Source organism: Caretta caretta, chromosome 10 (genome assembly GCF_965140235.1).
Source record: "Caretta caretta isolate rCarCar2 chromosome 10, rCarCar1.hap1, whole genome shotgun sequence".
Taxonomy (NCBI): Eukaryota; Metazoa; Chordata; order Testudines; family Cheloniidae; genus Caretta; species Caretta caretta.
Genome location: NC_134215.1, coordinates 37711941 through 37720000, shown reverse-complemented (window position 1 = coordinate 37720000; position 8060 = coordinate 37711941).

The following is an 8060-nucleotide window of genomic DNA, read 5'->3' as shown; positions in this document are numbered from 1 at the left end:
CACCCACGCTTCAAGCCATCCGGTGGAGCGCGGGTCCGCTGCTCTATCTCGGCGTTTACCTTTCTGCCATGCATCCCTCTCCACCAGAGAACTGGCATGATTTAGAGGACAGGGTGATAGAGTGGCTCCAGAAACTGACAGGACTACTCTGATGCCTCTCCCTTTGAGGGAGAGCACTGGTGCTTAATCAGCTAGTCCTGCCCATGCTCTGGTACCAGCTCAACACCCTAGTTCCGGCCCCGGGTTTCCTGGCCAACCTCCGGACATTGATTGTGCAGTTCTTTTGGTTAGGACTGCACTGGGTCCCTGCAGGGGTTCTCCATCTACCCCTGGAGGAGGGAGGGCAGGCCCTGAAGTTTCTGCACACTCAAGTCCATGTCTTCCGCCTCCAGGCCCTGCAGAGGCTCTTTTATGGTGCAGGTAGTCCAGCGTGGAGCATACTGGTGCACGCCTTCCTGCACCACTTCCGAGGGCTCCGATACGAGTGGCAGCTCCTTTATCTTCATCTGAGAGGTCTTCCGCGAGACCTCTCCAGGCTGCCGGTCTTTTACCAGGACATCCTCCGGACCTGGAAACTGCTTTCAACGACCAGGTCCATGGTGGCCACTGAAGGGGCAGATCTGCTCACGGAGCCCCTGCTACACAACCCCCAGCTTTGCGTGCAGGTGGTGGAGTCCCCCTTGGTGCACCAGAGGTTGGTCCTGGGAGAAATCACAAGAGTCGGAGACCTCCTGGACTACGACCGGGGAGACTGGCTGGATCCCCTGATGCTTCCTCAGCGCTTGGGGCTCTCCAGACCTCGTACTCACTGGCACGTACTTCAGGAGGTGAGAGCCGCTTTACCGCCCACTGCTTGGGTTTACCTCGACCTCCCACCCCTCCCACCCTCCACCCCAGGCCCGCCAGACGTTTTCATTGGGCCCCTGCCCTGTGGACCCAACCAAACTCCCCCACCCCTTCACCGTGAACAAGCTTCACGAGCTGCAGCCAGTCTGCTTCCAGACTGCGCTAAGGAAACATCTATACACTCTTGTGCGCCACACCCTTCATGCCCTCATCCTCGTGTCCCACCCTGATACAAAATGGCGGGACCTTCTGCCACCTTTGGAGGGCGAGGAGCCCCAGTGGGCCAGCCTATATTCCACATTGGTCCCGAGGCCCGCCGGAGATATCAGTTGGTGGCTCCTTCACCCCTACTCCAGACACCTGCCCCTTTTGAGGCGTAAGGGAAACCCTGGCACACATATATTTGGAGTATGCCAGGCTGCAGCCCCTATTCCGGCTCCTCACGAATATTTTATTATGTTTTTGGTTGCACTTTACCCCTCACCTTCTTCTTTATGCACTCCCTATCCGTGGCCCCACAAAGTCATGGGATCTCCTGGTCAACCTCCTCCTGGCCCTACCTAAAATGGCCATCTATAAAACCAGAGTGAGGAGGTTGGCCGATGGAGTCTCCTGTGACTGTGTGGCCTATTTCCAATCCTCCATGTGTTCACATATGTGGGCAGAGTTCCTCTGGGCGGCATCCACTGACTCCCTTGATGCCTTTGAGGAGCAGTGGACGCAGTCTGGGGTTCTCTGCTCAGTGTCCCCAGCCGGTTCCCTTCATTTGACCCTTTGACCACACTCCTGTCCCTGTTATTTCATTAGTTGTCCCCTGGATTTATTTGGTGTCCAGGTCCTGTGGATCCCCCTCTTAGGTGGGCGGGGGGGGGGGGGGGAACTTTAGCAGTGGATCCCAATAGGATCACTCTCTTGTAGCCATCTGGCCTGACCCTGTCACACCTGATATTCTATGAAAACAATGAGCTCAGCGATCATTCCTATTGCAGAGAAGCACTGTAAGCATTACACAGTCAGTAGAGCATCAGGGGTATTGAACGAGGGCCTGGTCTACACTACACAGCGTTGTTAGTAAAAGGCAGCTTTTTCAGCAAAACAGTGGAGGTGTACACACTGCAATGCCATTTTTGGTGACAAAACTTTTGGCAACAAAATAAAACCATCTCGACGACAGACATACAGCTTTTTGTGCAAAAGTTTTGTCGACGAAGTGCCAGTGTAGCCACCGTGCTTGATTTTATCGCTTTAATTGGCCTCCGGAAGGTGTCCCACAATGCCCATCCTGACAGTTCTGGTCAGAAATTCTAACTCTGCTGCCCTGCAGCCAGGTAAACAACCTTCCGCCTCTCCCCTTTTAAAGCCCCAGGAATTTTTGAAATTCCACTTCCTGTTTGTTCGGTGTAGAGAACTCACTTTGCATCTTCCCAGCTGACCAAGGCGGCTCCATGCAGCAGATGCTCTCCAGCTTGGACCACTGCAGAGCTCTTGGATCTGCTCAGTATTTGGGGAGAGGAAGCTGTGCAGTCCCAGCTGCACTCCAGCCAGAGGAATTTCAATACCTACAGGCAGATTTCTCAAGGCTTGTGTGAAAAGGGCTCTGATCAGGACACGGTGCAGTGCAGAGAAAAGGAGCTGCGGAAGGTCTACCAGAAGGCAAGGGAGGCCAACCATCGCTCTAATGCTGTGCTGAAGGCCTGCTGTTTCTATAAGGAATTGGATGCTATCCTCAGCAGTGACTCCACCTCCATTGCCAAAAGCCCTGTGGATACTTCAGCAGGGCTGGAGCTGGTAGAAAGCGGACATAACTCAGAGACCGAAGTCCTTGACGAAGAGGTGGAGTTAGAGGACGATGTGGAGGCCATGGCAGGGTCGCCTGGTGGTGTGTCCAGTCAAGAGCTGTTCTTCACTCCACCCAGTCTTGGCAGTTGCACTCTGGCAAGCGAGAAGCAGGAGAGGATACCCCTGGTACATGGTTTTGCTTTGTGAAGTGCAGAGGTGGGTTGAAGGCGTAGAAATGTACAAGGGTGGCTGTGTTTCTGTGTGTTGGACATTTCCCTGTGCAGGTAACCAGTATGAGATTTTACAGGAATCCTACAGAGAGATCTCTAGGAAACTTTCCTGGAGGTACTTGGCAATCCTCTACTGAAGGGTCGGGTCTGTGGCAGAGCTGCTTTGTTCCTTCCCTTATTGAAAGAAACTTTACCACACCATTCTGCAATCACTTGTGCAGGGACCAAAGCAGCACACAGTTGAGCAGCATAGGGACAGAGTTGGAAGTGAAAATGCATCCTTGCTTACTCTCAGGAGTGACATAGCTGCTACAATGACTCCCGCCTGTGGAAAAGGGTGGGAAAATTTAGAATATTGTCCCACTGCCCCACAATGCTTTCATATTGCTTTTCTCCCCATGTAGAATGCCTCCCGCCTTGAGGTAAACTCACCATGCTTGGGGTGTTCGCTGACATGTGTGCTTGTCAAGGGTCAGTGAGAAAGTGAATGGTATGTTATTAGAGGTGCTTTTTACTGTACTGTTTCAATGCTGTGTATGTACTTAATCATACTTCTGTGTATTGTTCCTTGTGGTTCTGCAGATGTGGCCTTCAGAGACACCCTCTACACACTGTGGGAGCACCTCTTCCAGATAAGAAAATGCCTGAGTCAGAGCAAGGAGGACATGTTCTGGGAGCTGCTGCAATACTCAGATGCAGAAAAGAGGGAACACATGGAATGAAGGGAAATTGAAAGGCAAGACAGAAAAGAAAATGAGGCCTTTGTTAAGGATACCACTGAGAGGATGATTAAAGTTATGGAGGAGCAAACTCAAATGCTGAAGTCCCTCATAACATTCTAGACTGAGCAGATCTGTGCCCCTTCAGCACATTCAGAACTCTTTCCCATGTGCCCCCCCCCCCAAACTTGATGCATTCCTTTCTCCTTTCCAGGACTTCTCACTTTCCTGTTCACTCCACCCCCATGGACACCTTTTCAAATGATAGCTGGACTTACGCACAGCTCTGAAAGTGAGCCCTTTCCTGGTACCTCAAGCATATGCGTGTGTGTGGTGATGCAATAAAAGCAGTTTTTGAATGATAAGTAATATTTATTTGTTTCCTACAAATTGTGATAGCAGGTGGCAGAAAGACATACACAAGCAGTTTAATCATTTGCTTACTGGAATCCTAGATCACAAAAATCACAAGTGCTTCCTAGCAAAATTTGGTTTCATTAAGCACTGCAGTCCCAAGCATAGTAATATAAAATACTGGTTTTCATTTTCAAAGTGTTGCCTCAAAACCTCCTTGATTTGAATTGACCCCTGTTGTGCCCCTCTAATAGCTCTGGTATCTGGCTGCTCAAAATCAGCAGCCAGGTGGTCTGTCTCAGCAATCCACCCCTGAGCAAAGTTTTCACCCTTACCTTCATAAATATTGTGCAATATACAACATGCAGCTATGACCACAGAAATATTAGCCTAACTGAGGTCTAACCTGCCATAAAAGCATTGCCAGCATGCCTTTAATCTGCCAAACACACATTTCAGGGTCATCCTGAACCTATTCAGCCTATTGTTGAAGTGCTCCCTACTGCTATCCAGGTTTCCTATGCAAGCCATGGAATTCATGAGCCATGGAATTAAGGGGTATGTCAGGTCTCCCAGGATCACTATGGGCATTTCAACATCCCCGACTTTAATCTTCTGGTTTGGAAAGAAAGTCCCTGCTTCCAGCTTTCTGTACAGGCCAGTGTTTCTGAAGATGCCTGCATCATGCATGTTCCTGGACCACCCCGCATTGACATCAGTGAAACGCCTGCAGTGATCCACAAGTGCCTGCAACACCATGGAGAATTACCCCTTCCTATTGATGTATTCCGTTGCAAGGTGGTCCGATGCCAAAATTGCAACGTGTGTGCCATCTACCACCCCTCCACAGTTCGGGAAGCCCATTTCTAAAAAGCCATCCACTATTTCATACACATTTCCCAGAGTCACGGTCCTTCATAGCAGGATGTGATTATTGGTCCTGAACACTTGCATTAAAGCGGCCCCAACGGTTGCCTTCCCGACTTCAAACTGATTCGCTACCAACCAGTAGCAATCTGGAGTTGCCAGCTTCCACACAGTGATTGCCAAGTGCTTCTCCACCAAGAGGGCAGCTCTCATTTTGGTGTCCTTGTGCCGCAGTGCTCGGGCAAGCTCCACAGAGTTTCAGGAAGGTGGCTTTCCTCATTTGAAAGTTCTGTAGCCACTGCTCATCATCCTATACCTGCATGATGATATGATCCCACCGCTCAGTGCTAGTTTCCCAAGCCCAAAAGTGACAGTCCACCATGTGCAGCTGTTCTATGAATCCAAAAAGTAATCTAATGTTGCTCTTATTCATGTCAGACAGCATATCAGGCAACTGTGAATACTGTTGAGTTAGGAATGTCATAATTAACTGCACTGCCATCTGTGATGTGTTAATGAGAGTTAGAACACTGGAGAGCAATGCAGGATCCATCCTTTCACATAGAGAAGACAGGGCAAACAGAAAACAAGGACCGTTGAAAATGCAGGAAATTGAAGATGGAAAAACATGGAATGCTGGGATGGAAAGCAATGCATCATGGGACATTGAGCCCAGACCCATGATGTGCTGCAATCCACTCTGCCTTCCCACAAGACCTAGCCACAGAAGGTGGTAAACTGAAGTGTGGGATAGCTTCTCACAGTGCACTGCTCTCACTGTCGATGCTAGTGCCCCAAGTGTGGACACGCTCTGCCGACAGAAGGAGCATAGTATGAACATGCAATACCGATTTGCTTATAGTGCTTTTTGATCGTTGACAAAACTTTTACTGACAAAACTCTGTAGTGTAGACAAGGCCTAGGATGCAGGGATGAGACACAATGCTAATGTTGGGAATGGCATTGGAGCTTGGGTGTTAGTGAGAACTCACAGCTCCCCCAATGCCTCTCTCAGTGGGCAGTATCCACTCCCGCCACTGTTAGTATCTATAATTGTCAGGGTAGCTGCAGCCTGGAAAGCTTTTGTGGGTTCTGTGATATAGGGAATAAGTGATTAATAGACACCCTGTTGTCTGAATCATCTCAGAGTCAGCTGACTGCCATGATTTAAATTGACAGAGGCAATCTTTCTAGCGAAGGAACGAACCACACACTCCTTTACTATGTTTAGTGTGCTGTAGCATTGCTCCTGACAAACACTCTGAAGTTACAGTGGCTCTGCTAAGGAACACAAGGGAGCACACATCAGCTCCAGCTCTTATCCAGCAGGAGGCAGTGTGAAGGTTGGTAAGTAGCACTGATTGTGCTACAGTCCACAATTACTCCAGGCTCCTCCCTAGTTGTAATTCTTGGGAATCGGGTAGGACAGCTGGGTCTGGGGCAATTCTGATGCTCAGTTGGCAAGAGCAAATGGGACAAATGCCCAGTTTTGGAAAAAGAGAGAAAAAAAAAAAAAAAAAGGACAGGACTTAAAAAGGGGACTGTCCCAGCCAACACGGAACGTATGGTCACCCTGCTTTTTAAAGATCTCGTCAATTGGGTCAGATATCATTATTACCTGAATTACAAGCGTGAAGATCTCTTAAAAGAAGCAGGTAATCAAAGAGTCTGACTTTAAAGCACACTATACTCTCTCTTCAGGCAAAGTGTTTGCTACATGGAGTTAACACCCTGAAATGCACGCCCGCAGCAGTGATAAGGAAGTACGGAGTCCCCTGTTCCACTGTCTTCGAATGGCTCCTCCTACTATACATTTTTAGTGTGGGGGAGAGACTGTTTCTCTTTAAATCACATCTGAGGATGAAGCTGGTATAAGGAAGAGCTTTTGTGGGCTCCGTGATATGGGGAATAAGTGATTAATATACTCCCTGTTGTCTGAATCACCTCAGAGTCAGCCGATTGCCATGACTCAAATTGACAGAGGCAATCTTTCAATGAAGGAACAAACCACACTATCCTTTACTATGTGTTGGGTGTGCTGTAACATTGCTCCTGCCTAACACTCTGAAGTTACAGTGTCTCTGCTGAGAAGTCACACTCATCTGGAATACTGTATCCAGTTTTGGGCCCCACACTACAAGAAGGATGTGGAAAAATTGGGAAAAGTCCAGCAGAAGGCAACAAAAATGATTAGGGGGCTGGAGCACATGATTTATGAGCAGAGGTGGAGGGAATTCTGGGGGGGAAGGGATAGCTCAGTGGTTTGAGCATTGGCCTGCTAAATCCAGGGTTTTGAGTTCAATCCTTGAGGGGGTCATTTAGGGATCTGGGGCAAAAATTGGGGATAGCTCCTGCTTTGAGCAGGGGGTTGGACTAGATGACCTCCTGCAGTCCCTTCCAACTCTGATATTCTATGATTCTATGAACTGGGATTATTTAGTCAGCAGAAGAGAAGAATGAGGGGGGATTTGATAGCTGCTTTCAACTACCTGAAAGGGGGTTCCAAAGAGGATAGAGCTAGACTGTTCTCAGTGGTACCAGATGATAGAACAAGGAGTAATGGTTTCAAGCTGCAGTGGGGGAGTGTGACAGTGCGAGACTCACCCCTGCGGCGCCTCCTGCTGGTATCTCAGGGCATTAGCTCTTCCAGCCTCCAGAGCGCCCTCTCGTGGCCGGTGTCTCGCTGCTGCTGGCCCCCATGTCCCTCCTGGACCCCAATGCCCTTTTCCCTGGGATGCTGCCCCCTTGCAGTGCCCCCACAGTCTCTGGGTCTCCCCCTCCCAGGGGAACTCCCAACCCCCTATTCCCACCTCGCCTCAGTCTTTGGGCAACTACCAGTCACCATCTAGCCCCCGTTCACTGGGGCAGACTGCAGTATATAAGCCACTCATCACCAGCAAGGGGGGTTTGGACCTGCTGCATCTGCCTACCCGTGGACTGCGCCCTGCAACCCCAATACCCCTTTTGGCCTTCCACTAGGCCTGCAGCCTGGGGGGTTTCCAGGCTGGAGCTCCCCAGCTCCTCTGGCCTTCCCCCAGCCCTGCTCTACCTTAGGTACCCAGGTACGCTCCCCACCAGCCAGGCCTTTCTCCCTCTAAAGGCAGAGAGAGAGAGAGAGAGAGACACTCTGCTCCTGGCCCACTGCCCTCTTATAAGGGCCAGCTGAGCGCTGATTGGGGCATGGCCACAGCTGAGGCTGCTTCCCCCCCATCAGCCTGGGAGCTGCTTGCCCCCAGCCACAGCCCTCTCCTGGGCTGTTTTAAGC